The sequence below is a fragment of the Pyrus communis genome, chromosome 1 (assembly GCF_963583255.1).
Source record: "Pyrus communis chromosome 1, drPyrComm1.1, whole genome shotgun sequence".
Classification (NCBI taxonomy): Eukaryota; Viridiplantae; Streptophyta; class Magnoliopsida; order Rosales; family Rosaceae; genus Pyrus; species Pyrus communis.
The window spans coordinates 6,230,625-6,246,115 of record NC_084803.1 but is presented as its reverse complement, the minus strand read 5'-3'; the positions used below and the strand labels follow the sequence as shown (position 1 = coordinate 6,246,115).

Genomic DNA, 15,491 nt, shown 5'->3' with positions numbered 1-15,491 from the left:
ACTTCAATTTATGATCTTTCGAAAACTAATAATGGGATTTTCGATGATATTCTATTGCTATTTCAAGTGTACCATCAACAGAGAATTCCTTTTGAATTCCACTCTTTGAATAACCTAAAAATTCCTTTGAATTCCACTCGTTAAATCATCAGCAATACCTTTTCGTTAGTACTTGCCAAACAGTCCAAAAGTTATATGTACGAATCAACTAGTTTAATGAAGGTCTAGGAACAAACATCAAATCTTCTACCTCAACTTTATGCAGCAAAAAGCACTTTAATTACGCTTTTTCAGAAACCCAATATACTTTTTATGATATTCTTTTGTTGTTTCAAGCATGACATCAACAGAGGATTTCTTTTGTTGAGAAAAATGAAAGGCATATATGTGGAGGAATTTATATCATCTATTTGCCTTTATATCAAAGGGTTAATACAAATACTTTTTTTAATAATTGTGACCCTATATTTGACATCCCGTCCCGGGATTATTAAAACGTACGTGTGAATTGACCATTTTACCCCTAGTTCGTTTTTATCACATTAGTGTTGTTTTGTGTGGTGTTGTAGGACCACACACACTCACACACTCTCTATCTCTCCCGTGATTCCCTCTCCCTCTGTCTCTTTTCTGTCTCTTCTCTCTCTCTCTCTCCCGAGCTCCCATTTCTTCTTCTTCCTTCTGAAAACGTACGGACAACACACAAATCACCCAAACCTTGATGGATCGAAGGAACTAAGGACACCATCGAACTCGTGAAGCTCGTACGAGTGCAGCCATACCATTTTCAGGTGAGAAATCCTTCGTTTTCATGTCGATTCGAGGTAGTCCGATTTAGGTACTATTCATGCAAACTTAAACTAGCATGTTTTTTGGGATTTTGAAGCTTGTAGGAAGCTTGGTGAGGTCCTAAGGAAGCTCGGAGTGCTTCGTTTGAAGGAATTGGACGTCGGGATCATCGTGGTCAAAGTTGGCCGGAGCTTTCGGGGCCTTTTCCGGCGAATCTACTGCGAGTTAGGGGTTGAGGCAGGTATGGATGTGTTCGTCTCGTCAATACCTTCATTTTGATATATAGTACGTCGAAAATGGTTAAGAAATGAAGAAGTTATGACACTTTGAAGTTTACCCAGAAATTCCGGCAAAACACCCACTGCCGGCGAAACCAGTCCGGCGACGCGAGGAAGAAGACGCGCGCGTGGGCAGCGCGTGAACAGGGCGCGTGGGGGCGCGTGAGAGCTCCAAATTGAGTTCTGAAAATTGTCACGTGTTCGTGACGTCGTGTAGATCACCGTGGTATATTCATACACCCAAATTGAGCAACGTATGAGAAAGTTATAGACGAATGTTTGTGTATGTGCGTTTAATTGATGATTTTATAATTATTCTTTTATAGGTGAAACTGGTACGAACAATGAATGTAGCCAAAATAGGCGTGAGGGTTACGAGCCGGCTACTTATCAGTGAGTGGGCAGTTATTTTTCAGTATATATATATATATATATATATACGTATGCTTGACGTATTTCCCAGAAAATGTATTTTAAAAGAAATATGAATTAAATATCCTGTCATATATGCATCATATTTTAATATGTGCATTACCATAATTATGCATACTGTTGCATGGTGCTGAGGAGGCCCAGGTAAGCTACATTTAATATACATTTGATATACATACAAAATACATTTGATATACGTATGAAATACGTTTGGAATACGATTGAAATACTATCATCACATGCATTAGTAGTGGCATACAATTATATATGTGTATTTGGTGCTGTGGACGCACAGGTAAGTGCCAGGTAAGTGGTATTCATGTTTGTATTCAGTAGTAGCTTGAGATGCTTAGAGAGCTCATAATCTGCACCCCCGGTGTTAGTGCTCCCGCCCAGAGTTAGGGGCATAGCCTTCACGTGTACGTTCACCTCTCGCACCGCATGCTCGCCTTGGATCCAAGTTAGGTGCACAGCCTGTCGTACAGACCACATTAGGTGGTTCCGACTCGTAGGTGACCCGCGATTTATCGCACAGCTTCACGTGATCGTAGCACTAGAGCATATATATATATTACACCAAGCCTGTCGTACAGACCACGTTAGGTGGTTCCGACTCGTGTGCAGATTCAGTTATTGAGTTTGAGATTTGAGCTCTATATGCAGCCGTACAGGTCACGTTAGGTGACTCCCGGCTGCCATATTATATGTTATTGATGTGAATTATACATGAGCACTTACATTTATTATGAGTTTCCGACATGGCATATTCTTGAGCATGAATGATATACCCTTGAGCATGTTGACATATTTATACATACGTATATATGTTTATTTTTCTGGAAACTATACTTGTTTTACGGCGAGGGGTTAGTATATTCAAAGAGAAAAGAAGGTTTTGAATACGTTCGTTTTGCTGACCCACTCAACTTTGTTTTGCGCCCCTCCAGGTTCAAGAATTGAAAAGAAGTGGTGACTACGAGGAAATTCAACGGTGTTCTGACAGAATGGACCAAATAAGGACTCACCTTCGGGTGTTTCATTTTAGAAGTTGTATATCTTTAAAGCTTCCGAACTGTGCAAATGGTTACGTCACTCTCACGTGACGGCCAGCATGCCCTCCTTCGGGACGGGGTGTATCACTATAGTTTGTTTATTTCTGATAACATTTTTGTAATAAAAATAAATTCAAAATTTCCACCCAAAAAAGTTTAAAATTAAACAATTCAACGAATTTTTACTTATATAAAAGTGGAAATTACATATCTCTTTCAAACGCAACACATTAAATATTTCTATTATTAGCCTACGCATATGCTAGTTGGGTTTTTCCTGTTAAATTATACAATTTTGAATTTTTTTTTTAACAAACGATTTATTTACATTAAGGAGGAGGTGTGATATCCCACATCACCCAAGGGAGTGATCCTTAAATGTATATTCTCATCCCTACCTAGCACGAGGCCTTTTGGGAGCTCACTTGCTTCGGGTTCCGTAGGAACTCCGAAGTTAAGCGAGAAGGGGGCTAGAGCAATCCCATGATGGGTGACCCACTGGGAAGTTGCTCGTGAGTTCCCAAAAACAAAACCGTGAGGGAACGGTAAGCCCAAAGCGGACAATATCGTGCTACGGTGGTGGAGCGGGCCCGGGAAGTGATCCGCCCCGGGCCGAGATGTGACAATTGGTATCAGAGCCTAACCCTGGTCGTGGTGTGCCGACGAGGACGTCGGGCCCCTAAGGGGGTGGATTGTGACATCCCACATCGCCTAGGGGAGTGATCCTTATATGTATATTCCCATTCCTACTTAGCACGAGGCCTTTTGGGAGCTCACTGGCTTCGGGTTCCGTAGGAACTCCGAAGTTAAGCGAGAATGGGGCTAGAGCAATCCCATGATGGGTGACCCACTGGGAAGTTGCTAGTGAGTTCCCAAAAATAAAACCGTGAGGGAATGGTAAGCCCAAAGCGGACAATATCGTGCTACGGTAGTGGAGTGGGCCCGGGAAGTGATCCGCCCCGGGCCGGGATGTGACAATTTGGTATCAGAGCCTAACCCTGGTCGTGGTGTGCCGACGAGGACGTCGAGCTCCTAAGGGGGGTGGATTGTGATATCCCACATCGCCCAAGGGAGTTATCCTTAAATGTATATTCTCATCCCTACCTAGCACGAGGCCTTTTGGGAGCTCACTGGCTTCGGGTTCCGTAGGAACTCCGAAGTTAAGCGAGAAGAGGGCTAGAGCAATCCTATGATGGGTGACCCACTGGGAAGTTGCTCGTGAGTTCCCAAAAACAAAACCGTGAGGGAATGGTAAGCCCAAAGCGGACAATATCGTGCTACGGTGGTGGAGCGGGCCCGGGAAGTGATCCGCCCCAGGCTGGGATGTGAAAGGAGGGGTTGGGTTAAGCCTTACAATATGCTAGCAATAATGTGGTTCAAATTCTCTTTTGGCGAAAATCAAATCTAAGATTTCTTCCTTACAAGTAAAGAGAAATACCACAATAGTACTAAGTGGCATACAATTTTGATTTTAAATTAGAATAAAATATTTTTCCCTTTTTTGATAATAATAAAATCTTTTTCTTTTTTCAAATTCAAGTAACAAATGACAGTAACATCTTGTTTTGAAATTATTATTTTAATTCTAACCAATTACATTTTTTTTTTTGAAGTGTATTAATTTAGAGATCCTTTGGTTTTTCAATTGGGAAGTGTTTTAATTGGGAAGTGTTTTCTCGCCATCCAAACAGATTTTACTAAATTTAGAGATCCTTTGGTTTTTCAATTGGGAAGTGTTTTAATTTCTTTCCATTTATAATTTTGTGTTTCTGTTTTGGAATCCAAGTAATACTGCCAATTAGCTGAGTTCTGGTGCTTACTCGTAAAGCTTTGATTTTTCGATTTTTATAATTTTAGTCAGAGCAATAAAGATGCTTAATTGTTTAGTTACTTTGTGAGTAGAAACAACATCGATGTTAGTCGAATTTGATTTCGCGCATTTTAAGTGTTTTGAGTGTTGTTTGGGTTTTCCTGGCTGGTGGTTTGTGTTTCTTTGATGTCGAAGAATTTGACGCCGGTGAGAAGATTAAGGAACTGAAAAAGAAGAATGAGCTTATAGAAGTGAAGGAGGAAGTAATTCAAGGGAACTCGGATAGCATTTCTTCGTTGCAGAGTGAAATCGAGTCTCTCCAGGTTAGGCACATTTGCATGAAATGCCAGAAACCCAATTCATAAAACCTCTCAAAATTCACATAAAATTTATCACTCAAAACTTAATCAGCAAATTAAATTACAACTAATCAGCAAATTACAATCAATAATTCCAAGAAAAAACGACATTAACAAAATTAATCAGAGAAATATAAACCACCTCAAGTCCCAGAGAGCTCCGTTAGCGAAAGCAGAGAGAAAAAGAAAAGCTCAGAGCAATTTGGAACAGAAAATTGTTGAGGAGCATAAGAGACTGAGGCAATTTCGTCGAAACGACAAACTTTTGTTTTCGTGACGCGACTTAAGAGTCTTCCGCCACTGCCTGTGACTGTTCGATCGCGAATGTTTTGGGATCTAAAGTATTTGAAGTGTTTTTGCATGATTAACTACATTTTTACTAAAAATTGATTTTAAAAATGTTTTCTTTAAAAACCCTTATCGAATGAGCCTTATATATAAGTGGTGTTTTTATCATAAATTACTTTAGTCTAAAGTAGGAGGGAAATTGGCACTATTCATATGAACAGTGTTTTGATCGACATTTCAGTTTATTTACAAGATTGCCAAGGCGGCTGGGTTAGTTCGTTTTGGGCTGTGTTTGCTGAGCTTACCTCAATTGTTGATGAGATCGGCCCTTTGGGTGTTCAAATGATGGGAATGCCCATCTAGGGTTAAGATTGGACGGTCCGGATTAAAAGTTTGGAGGATACTTTTGTCATCTTAATTGTCGAAATCGTTCCCTCTTTTTCTCTCCCGACTCTCTCTGTAACCATCCATCCGCTCTGACGTTTGAGCGCATCTTAGGTTGGGGAGGAGGGCGACGACGAATCCGCTCCGAGTGAACTCGGCTTCCGCCGCAACCCACTCATCGTCTTCGTTTCGCTTCAAAGATCCGAGCTTATCTACATGTCGGTAAAGTACAAATTTCTTCCATAACTCTCCATTCAATCGTCGGTTGATGCATTAATTTTAATCGTCCGTTTTCCCCCTTATTTCTTCTTCCTCTGCTTCGTTTTTGCTGCTGCTGCTGCTACTTCTTCTTCTTCTTCTTCTTCTTCTTCCCCCGTATGGTTCCCGCCCTCTCTTGCTTTATTTCTTTTGGTATTTTCTCTCTTTATTTCTTCTGATATTTTCTCTCTCTCTCTTCAAAATCCCACAACAGTCTTGAGTTGGAGGCTTTGGCTCTGTTGGGTTTTTTTCCAATAGCTCAAAGGGTCGAAAGGTATTCCCTTTTCATAATCTTCTCTCCCAATTTCTTTGGGGTTAATTTCGATTTTCTTATGCTATTTGCAGTGGTGCTTTTTAGGGTTTAACTATTTGATTTCACAGATTCATTATAGACACAGTAAATAGTTACATTTTAAATTCGTATTTCATAACTTGGTTGCTTGATTCTAATGTCGATTCGTTACAACAGAAGTGAATTTTTTCTACTTAAAGCATGGAATTTTTGCTTTTGTTTTTATTGTTGTTGCCTTGATTGTGGTTATCTGACTGATTAATACTCCATGATATATTGAGCAATATCGTGCGGCTCAAAGAATTTCGTTTGTGTTTACGGGTATTTTTGTGCTCTGAATAATTCTAATCAAATTCCATTAAGGTCAGAATTTGTAGCATATAAGGGAAGGTTAGCAGATACTTGCCAATTATCCAAAGCTGGATATTAAGGTCTTTAAGCTTAATATCTTTTTGTATGTGTGGCATCTACTTGGAAAAGGTTTCAACTTTAATGTCTGTATGTGTTATTACTTTTCACTGATTGACAAGAACTAGGGTTAAAGAAAAGCATCCTATAAAGTTTAAATTGGAAGGGGGCAGGGTATAAATTACTGGTGAAATGAAACTAGATATATAGTCTTATGATTTGTGTCTAAAAACATAATAAAGGATATTACTTCCATCGATGATAATAATAAGATTGTTATTTATGTGGTTATGAGTTTCAAGTCTCTTTGATTAAACATTTTCTTTCTTACTCAGGGGTTCACCATGAACCACCTCTTTTTGCAGCTATTATACTTTGATTAGGAAGAGATTGGTGGATTTAGCCTTTGCCTACAGGTACCAAGACTTTTCATCTTTAATTTTGTTTGATTATGAATCATTAGCGTAGTTACGCACTACGATAAGCTCATTCCTATTACTGAACTATAGAATATAGATACAGAGCTGGGTGGCAGATAGGATGAATTGAAGAGTGGAGTTGGGGGTGGCTAGGAAAATGGTGTAGTGGGATTTTGAGAACAGCTCTGCGGCTTGGGGGATGAGGCAACTATGGTGGTTTTGGTGCCTAGGGGAATGAATATTATAGGTCTATATTTTTTGGATAGGCGTAAGAGGCTGCGGTATGGGAGATTGCTTTTCATATGAAGGTCACCAATGATTGGTGGGTTCGATTTTTTGCTAATTTCTTTACTGTTATCCCAGTTTTTTTGATAATTTTAAGGGCTCTGAATTGCTAATAGATTTACCCTTTTTTTTTCCTTCAGAATTTTGGGTCGTTGGTGGAACAACTTGGTTGCTTGACATTATAAGGTATATAATTTGCTATACTTTTGTTTTAGTTTCTTCTGTTAGATGTAATGTCACCCATTTGAATCAAAATTTTCTCTTTTGTAGCGGGTTTCATTGTTGAAACTGATTCCACAATGTTTGAATAGGAGCTAAAGGTTTTTGGTTGAGATGTTAATAAGCTTTTCTAATATCTGGTTTTAGGTTTTGAATTTTGCCCGAACAAAACTGAAGTTTATTTCATCTGCTTGATTCAGTACAGTTATGCTTTAAACTACTCACGGGTGTATATTTTATGTTAGAAAATAATCTGACGATTATGCCGTCATGAAAGAAGAGGTGGTAAAAAAGAATTAGAGATAATGAAGACACTGAAACAAGCGAATCATATAGGCAGTTTGTAAATTCTTAAGACCATACCTCCAAACCGAACATAGCACCAAAATTCTTCTGTTCCTCAACTAGCTCTTCTTTTCTTCTTCTTCTCTCCCTCATCGACATCCTCAAATGAATGCTTCTTCGTTTATTAGAGTTGCAATAATCTTCCCATACATGTTGTAATACCCCCATGAGCTTGCCAAAGGTACTGACTGGGTGCTGATTTCAGGTTCACATACAAATGTGACTAGCGGTTAAAGTTCCATAAGGAGGTGGAAGCAGAAGAAGAATTGGCGTCACCCTTCAGTTTTTCAACCAAAAGGAGGTAACCTTTATAAATGATTCATACAAGCTTCTTTGTTTTGTATCTCTGAAATTTGAGTTCTTTGACTAAAACTGTGAATAGTGATTGGTAAGTATTTCGCATTTTTTTTCTATGGGCCATTTGTGTTCTATTTGGGTTGTATTTTGAGTCATGTAATTTAAATTGCAAAGGGTAAATCCAGTATGCAAGCTCTCACGGGAAAGTCGAAGTTGAAGTTGAAACTACACTATGGAATGTTAAATATTTAGTCGAAATCTGAAGACCGAAAAATAAAATAACTAAGAAGCTAAACTGAGTAGAGTTCAAATTTTTAGCCTCAAATATCCTTAGGCGGACACAAAATTTTGACCCCAACATCCAGTTTAATTAATTCAATTTTGATAAGTGAGTTAAGAGTTTTTCTATGACTGTATTACTGTGTTTGATAAATGAATGAGAAATTGGAAATAGTTTCTTACTTACGTTTTTCTTAGGTCTGTACTAAATTGAATGTTGGTTTGGTTATTTTCGAACTTTTCACATAACTTTCATTACCCAATAGAGACTATGAAAAGCCCAACCTTAATTTTGTAAATTGATTTTGGTACCTGCAAATGAGAAAAAGGGTAAAGTTTCACATCCCTTTAGTGTTTGATCCTGAAATTAATTTTTCTGTGAGTCCTGGATCTCTGTACATTTTGGGTAAATTTCAACAACTTTCTCTTTTCGAATGCCTTTTTATTTTCTATTTTTGCCTTTGAGCTTCTGCTTTTTGGGCATTTTGGGTTGTATTTTCTATTTCTCAGTCGACTGGAAATATTGAGGGGGAGGGGGAGAGAGAGAGAGAGAGAGAGAAATTGCTCTTCAATAACTATGCTTCTATATTTCTTAGGGTCTGGAATTTGATTAATTAGAAATGACAGCTTGATTTGACTGGTGTTTTATTTTTTATTTTTTTATCAATTTAAGGTACTATGAATTGGGACCTGACAATCTACCATATGCTGCCAAGTTCTATGACTTCTGTGGGGCTGAGGGTCTTGAGGCATCCAGCTGCATTACCAGTTTCCATGTTTTGTATGATGACAATTGATTCATGTAAATCTCTCTTTTAAGTTTCATGATTTCATTCAGTCTTGCCCTTGCACTCTAACCTCTTTTATATCTTTTATAAAAGATAGTCTCATCTCTTTTATATATACATGAAGTTGATGAGTAATTAGGTTTTTTTTTTGTTAAGGTGTGCGTTTTTTTTCATTATTGTATTAATGTTTTCTGCTGTTGTTTATATAATTCTAAGGGGAGAGAGATTAATGGCATGAGGGTAAAAGAGACGGGGAGGAAAGGGAAAGATGAGGAATGCACGGGTTTGGCCTATTTTGCCCTGAGTTTTTTTTTTTAATTGGTTTGGGATTTTGTTTATGTTGTGTGCCCTAATTAATATTGTTTTGAATTCATATAGAATTTTGTTTATGTTTGGGGTTGTCATGTTCGAGTATTTAATTTGGTATTTGGTAGTTTACGTTACAGTTGTTGTCGATTTTCTTAAAGGATAAATCCAGGCGATAATGCCTTCTCTGATATATGTGTAAATGTTAACATTTGTAGATTTTCAGTTTTTAAACAATAAGATAATGTAACCGTTCAAACTCCAGAGTGCTTTGTCATTAAGGTAAATGATTTTCGTTTTTTGCTTTGTGCCTTTTGTGATTAAGAAAGTTTAGTCATTTGTTTATTCACATATTAATTAATTGGTGAGAGGATGAAATATTTCACTGCTGGTTATTAAGAAACTAATAGAATCTGACAGAAACGAATAGAATCTGACAGAAGAGTTTTCGTTTCTTTTTCTTTGCTTGCATTAATTTTGTATTGTTTTTTTTTTTTTAGAATTCTTTGTGCATATTTTTGGGGATTTTTATTTGGTTAGAGAAAGGGGAAGAATATAGGGAGAGGAGAATTATATCCTTCAATAGAAATGCTGCATTCGTATTTATGTAATTGGTTCCAGGGTTGAAAAAACAGTTAAGTTATTATATGGAAAAGTTAGAATATAATTGCTATATATGGAAGAGTTGGAATATAATTACCAGGACAAAATGTTAAGCCTGCTCTCTTTCAACCTTAACTACATTCTCTTTTCTATTTGACAATTGTTGATTTATTATAATTTTTATGCTTTGCCTGCATGTTGATGCAACCGATATTCATGGGCAATTTCACGACCTTCCAGAGCTTTTTCGAATTGGAGGGAAGGTATCAGATCTTAAATACCAAATTTGCAGGTGAATTGGCCCTTGCCATTACCTGGAAATGACTCCTCTCACTCCCAAAAGATAAATTCAGGTATTGCATGTTGGATTTCAGTTCATTTTAAGGTTAATCAAAGGTAATCCTAACAATTGCATTTTTCCGGTGAGATTCAGAAATTCGACGGGTAATTTTTGGTTAAACGGCAAGCAAGTGTCGTCCTAAGTGTCGTCATCCTTCTTGGTACAAGGCCACAGCGCAACCACACACCACCCTTCTGCTCCTACTGGTGAGGTAACATCACTATTTAATATGGGGGAATTTGTGATTTGGTTATTAATCTGCTTTTCGATTTATTTACTATTAAAATGTGTATGTTGCTTAGATTTATGTTGGTTTCGATACGAAAACTAATTTGTTCTGGTAAGTAGTAATGGCCTATTAAATTGGGAACACATTTTTGTCAAACGAAACTATGCTTGCACAAATTTTGTCAAAAAAACTTTGATTTAGATATCTATATTTGTTGTTTTATTCTATTGACAATTCGTTGTTTGATTGGTTTTGTTGCTTTCCTCCACTTTTTAACTCATATTCGTTAATCTACCTATTTTATTTGGGTGATAAGTTAACTCTTTTAATCTTAAGCTAAAGGAAGATATAGGGTGTGGTTTTGTTAATGGCGGTGGATGATTTGGATGAAAGTATGTATCTTGGGGATTTTTTTGCTTGCAGTTGTTTAGGCCAACACTGAAGAAGTTTTGTGGAATGAGATTCTTATACCAAATTGTTTCTCTGTTTATGGCAGGTAATAAACGTGGTCCAACCAGAATCTGATAAATGTCATTGTATATATGCTTTTCTTGATTTCTGCTATGATAATGAGGGAATAGAGAGGATTGAGGCCAGTCGATCTCAAGTTTGTACTACTCTATCCCTTTCTTTTTCTCTTTCCGTGAATTTCTTGAAATTGACGACGCATGTTCTGATTCTTGCTGTGTTTGGGAGCGGTGAAAGCTCTAGATTAGCTTTGATCACTTGAATTTTTTTCTTATTTAGTTCAGCACAGTTGGACTACATAATCCTACCATTAGGCTATTTCTAGGGATGTTTATGTTTACTTTTGTTAGTTTGTTGACAGTTTGGTATGTCTATCATATTGATGGAACTAAATTGTGAGTTAATTATGGTTTAGGTTGATCAATTTTGAATTCGGAATTCCCTTGGAAACTGTCACAAGTGATGTGTCTGTTGTGGCTACATGAATCAAAAGCGAGTGAAAGGTAAAGCTTCTCTCCAAACATTCATCACCAGCAATTCCAATCAGAGCCAGGTATATCTCTCCTCTTGCTTTCTCTCTACGATGTTCTATCCCAATTTCTCTCAGACAGTAAGGGTTTTGGTTTGCTTTCTTGGATTAAATTTGTATATATTCCATTGCATCTCAGTTTTCTTTGATTTAATAGCATAATCTGGCTCTTGGTATTCTAACTTTGCTTTCTTTGCATCAAAATTGTATCTGGCTCTTGGTTTTCTTGATCTAATTTTTTATTTATTTCGATAATTATATAAATTAAGGAAAGAATTTATATTAGTATGAGTATTCGATTCTGATATATCATTATCCTCCATTTGACGTGATTTTGGATTATTAGGACTAATGCAAGGATATATTAGACTTTTAGTGTTTTCGGGCATTCGCGTGTTTGCTTATTATAGATGATGTATTTCTGTAGTGCACTAATATTTGTTTTAAAAAAATTAATTAGTTTTTCCTCCCTGGTGTTTGCTAAAGGTGCTTCTCGAGACGGTGTTGGAACGTGCAGGTGATAAGGATTCAGGGGATGAGGAGGAAATGGCAAAGGAGGAGGACCAAAACGCGTTCTCTGTTAGGATAATTGGTGCCCTGAATGCCATCAAGTCTGCACTCACCACTCATTAATTATATGGTTTGTTTTTGATAAATTGTTGAATATATTGTTAGTTTAGTTATTGATTGTATTGAGTGTGGTTTATGCTTTTGGTATTAAGTATTTTTTTCATATCCATGAACTCCTTTTCAGGTAGAGAAACGTGAGTTCTTCTAAGGTGTTTAAGTGAGTGTCGGTCAGAGAGTATTTTGTTTGAATATCTATCTGTCCGAACAAAAAATTTCTTTGGAATGAAATAAATGAAACAACTTTTGAGACTCCCACATTTGAGATTTGTATTGGTTATGAAAGTATAAGACCAAAAGTTACATTTTCATTCCCATTTACAGAAATACAACTTGCAGAATTAGTTAAATGTATCAAATGACTAGCATGTGAATCTGTGTATAGTTAAAAAATAATCTTATCCTTAAGGATTATTGATTGGGCAAATTTGGTTGAGTAAATTTAGGGTTATTGATTGGGCTAATTTGGTTGATTAGTTGATCTGATTTGGATGGGTTTGAGGGTTAGTTTCTAGGAATGTTCCATTGGTGTTCTTTTTCTTTTACACAGTTACCAAAATCTCAAGTTTCCATTTGATCCTCGAGTACAACCCAATCATATTTGCTGTAATACAATCATATTCTTTTAGAAAATACATGCATGTTCTCTAAACTAAAATACACTTCTCCGATTGTTGTGATTATTGGATTGGATTGGATTAGATTTTCCTTATTTACCTTCATATAATGGTGGGTTTTAACTTTTCAGGTGAAAGTTTTTACGCAACCTCATTACTTGCAAAATTTTGTTCAATCAACATTCAATGCCCCGCCATTAGATCAAGTTAAAGGTACGAATCACTATCATACTATTTTCGTCACTTTGTATTACCTTGTTGAACACAATGGAGTGACTTGTCTTCATTTGCATTCTTGCATTTGAACTTACGTATGTTCTTACTTGACATTTGTAAGCTTTTGATTAGTCATGAAATATGATACATTTTCTCTGTGTTTACAAACTTATGACATACAATCAGTTTCTTTTTGGTTGGGTTGAAATGATATTGATTGTGCTGTTATAAAGCTCCTTTTTATAGTTGGGTTGAAAATCATGTTAATATAATATTTTTTTGGTTGGTCCAATCTGTAACAGATGAGATTGTTTTGTTTGAATCAAAAATTGATCTTTTTTTGTGTGAAATTATAATGGAATTGCAAATTTTTCAGGTATATCTTAAGATTCTTTGTTGCATATTTACCTTTTCACAACTTTTACATTGTCTCTTGATTGGATGAATTTTTATAATTTCCATGATCAACGGATGCATGAAGTAAGGAGAAAGCTACTACTCTTATGGAGCTTCTTTGGCTTGGTAAGTTGAAGTTGCAAATCATTTTTTTCGTTCCTTTTCTGCTTAATTTATCTTGAGAATATTTGCATCTTAATACTTATTTCAAATATGTTAATTTGTCCCCTTTTTCATAGAATTTTGTGCAATGTGAATGTAGGTTATTCTCAATCCACAGATAGTGATTATTTAACGACTTCTCCAAACTTCGCTACTCAGCTTTTCAAGTACTTGCAATTTATTCTTAAATCATTCTAAATTATTCTTAATCATTTACAACTTGCAGAATTAGTTAAATGTATCAAATGACTAGCATGTGAATTTGTGTGTGCGGCTAAAAATAATCTTATCCTTAAGGATTATTGATTGGGCAAATTTGATTGAGTAAATTTAAGGTTATTGATGGGGCTAATTTGGTTGATTAGTTGATCCGAATTGGATGGGTTTGAGGGTTAGTTTCTAGGAATGTTCCATTGATGTTCTTTTTCTTCTACACAGTTACCAAAATCTCAAGTCCCCATTTGATCCTCGAGTACGACACAATCATATTTGCTATAATACAATCATATTCTTGAGGTTTGGATATTTTACTCTCATGTTTCTGCCCAATCATATTTGCTCATGTTTTCGCTGTTAGAAAATACATGCATGTTCTCTAAACTAAAATACACTACTCAGACTTCTGTTTCTTATGGAAACAGGCGCCCTACGTGTTTTTGGCTTTGCACGTTTGTGCTTGAAAACTTAGATGCCAGAATAAGAACAAAACAGGTTTTTTTTTTTTTTTTTTTTTTTGACAACTGCTAAAACATGTGCCTAACCTACAGGATGTATATTTTGCCACCTTGACTGCAAGGGCAAGTTTTGTGTGAACTGGATGTTGCTTCTGTTTCTTCTGTTTATTAGGGAAACAGAATGTTCAGTTTCGTCCTGTTAATTGTACAATGTCTTTTCATGTCAGCTAAGTTGAATGTATATAAAAACGAAGTTCGATGTCTTACCGATCCCATTCACTCATCTATCCCTCTGTTCATTCATGATTATGTTGAATTTATACAGGTAAAATGTGTCTTATTCATGCAGTTAAAGGTGATACATTCAAGTCTCGCAGCAACGCGCGGACATATTTTCTAGTAGTCTGAAACTTGACTTATTATTTTGATTCTTAAATTTCTAAAATTAACTATTGCACATTGAAACTTATCAATCAATGTATTTTCTGAAATTAACTATTGCAGATTAATTTGATTCATGATTTTAATTTTTGTTAAAGTGCTGTTGACATGTCCAATAATTTGGTGCCACAAATATTTAAAATTATTTGAATTTCTAAAATTTATAAAATATGAAAGTTTATTACCAAAAAATAAACCTACCTAATATTATGGTCTGTTTGTATTACTTTTCAATTGTAACAGAGAGGTTTTAAGTTCTATTTTCGCCAAAAGTAACTTTGAACTACATTATTACAAGCTTATTGTGAGACTAACAGGTGATGCTGAAAGAAAGAGATTAGACAGTGTTTGAATGGCAGTGATCGCGAGGACTGCAGCAACCACAACAATAAAGTAGAGAGCATGGGGGTTGCAAGAGATTGTTTCAACATTGCCTTCCACTTCTGCGTTATGCATTGATGTCTTTACTACGATCAGTAAAGAGATTTATTCGGAACATTACTTCCTCGGATTAGTAAGGTTTGTTAACCTCGTCCCTGTCAAGCTTTGAGTTTCAACAATCGCATTTTTGAACAAGCAATTCCATATCCTTGCGAGTGATGCTTAAAGCAACATTTTAATGGAAATGTTCATTTCGTGTGGCCAAAAAACAAAAAAACATGATACAATTAATTACTCGTTTTTTTCTTCTAACATACAAAGACATAAACATAGGTCCAGACATAATTAAGTAGCTACATACGCATTAATTTAGGAAAGTGATTTCCACTTAATTGGTTGCATCTGAGGCCAGAAAATATAGAAGTGCAAAGGACAAAAGGGTCTGCAGAATTCACGTCCCTTTATTTACAACACACATTTTCAATGAAAGCCATTACAAGTAGACACTGCTTTGCTATCA

The 15,491-nt window shown here is 36.2% G+C and overlaps 1 long non-coding RNA gene across 13 annotated transcripts; it reads left to right on the top strand.

The window, feature by feature from the left end:
- The first annotated feature begins 5,447 nt into the window (after positions 1–5,447).
- LOC137719730 (uncharacterized) lies at positions 5,448–15,375 on the top strand. 13 transcript variants are annotated; one of them, XR_011066437.1, is made up of 14 exons: positions 5,449–5,619; positions 5,865–5,924; positions 6,716–6,766; positions 6,867–7,091; positions 7,195–7,240; positions 7,824–7,919; positions 8,868–8,996; positions 10,132–10,244; positions 10,325–10,442; positions 10,957–12,097; positions 12,833–12,914; positions 13,399–13,439; positions 13,576–13,642; positions 13,914–15,375. It is a non-coding gene; the product is annotated as an uncharacterized lncRNA (long non-coding RNA). The 13 variants fall into 13 exon arrangements; XR_011066436.1 differs by having other exon boundaries at positions 6,686–6,766; XR_011066441.1 differs by having other exon boundaries at positions 5,450–5,614; positions 7,036–7,091.
- Positions 15,376–15,491: the final 116 nt, after the last annotated feature.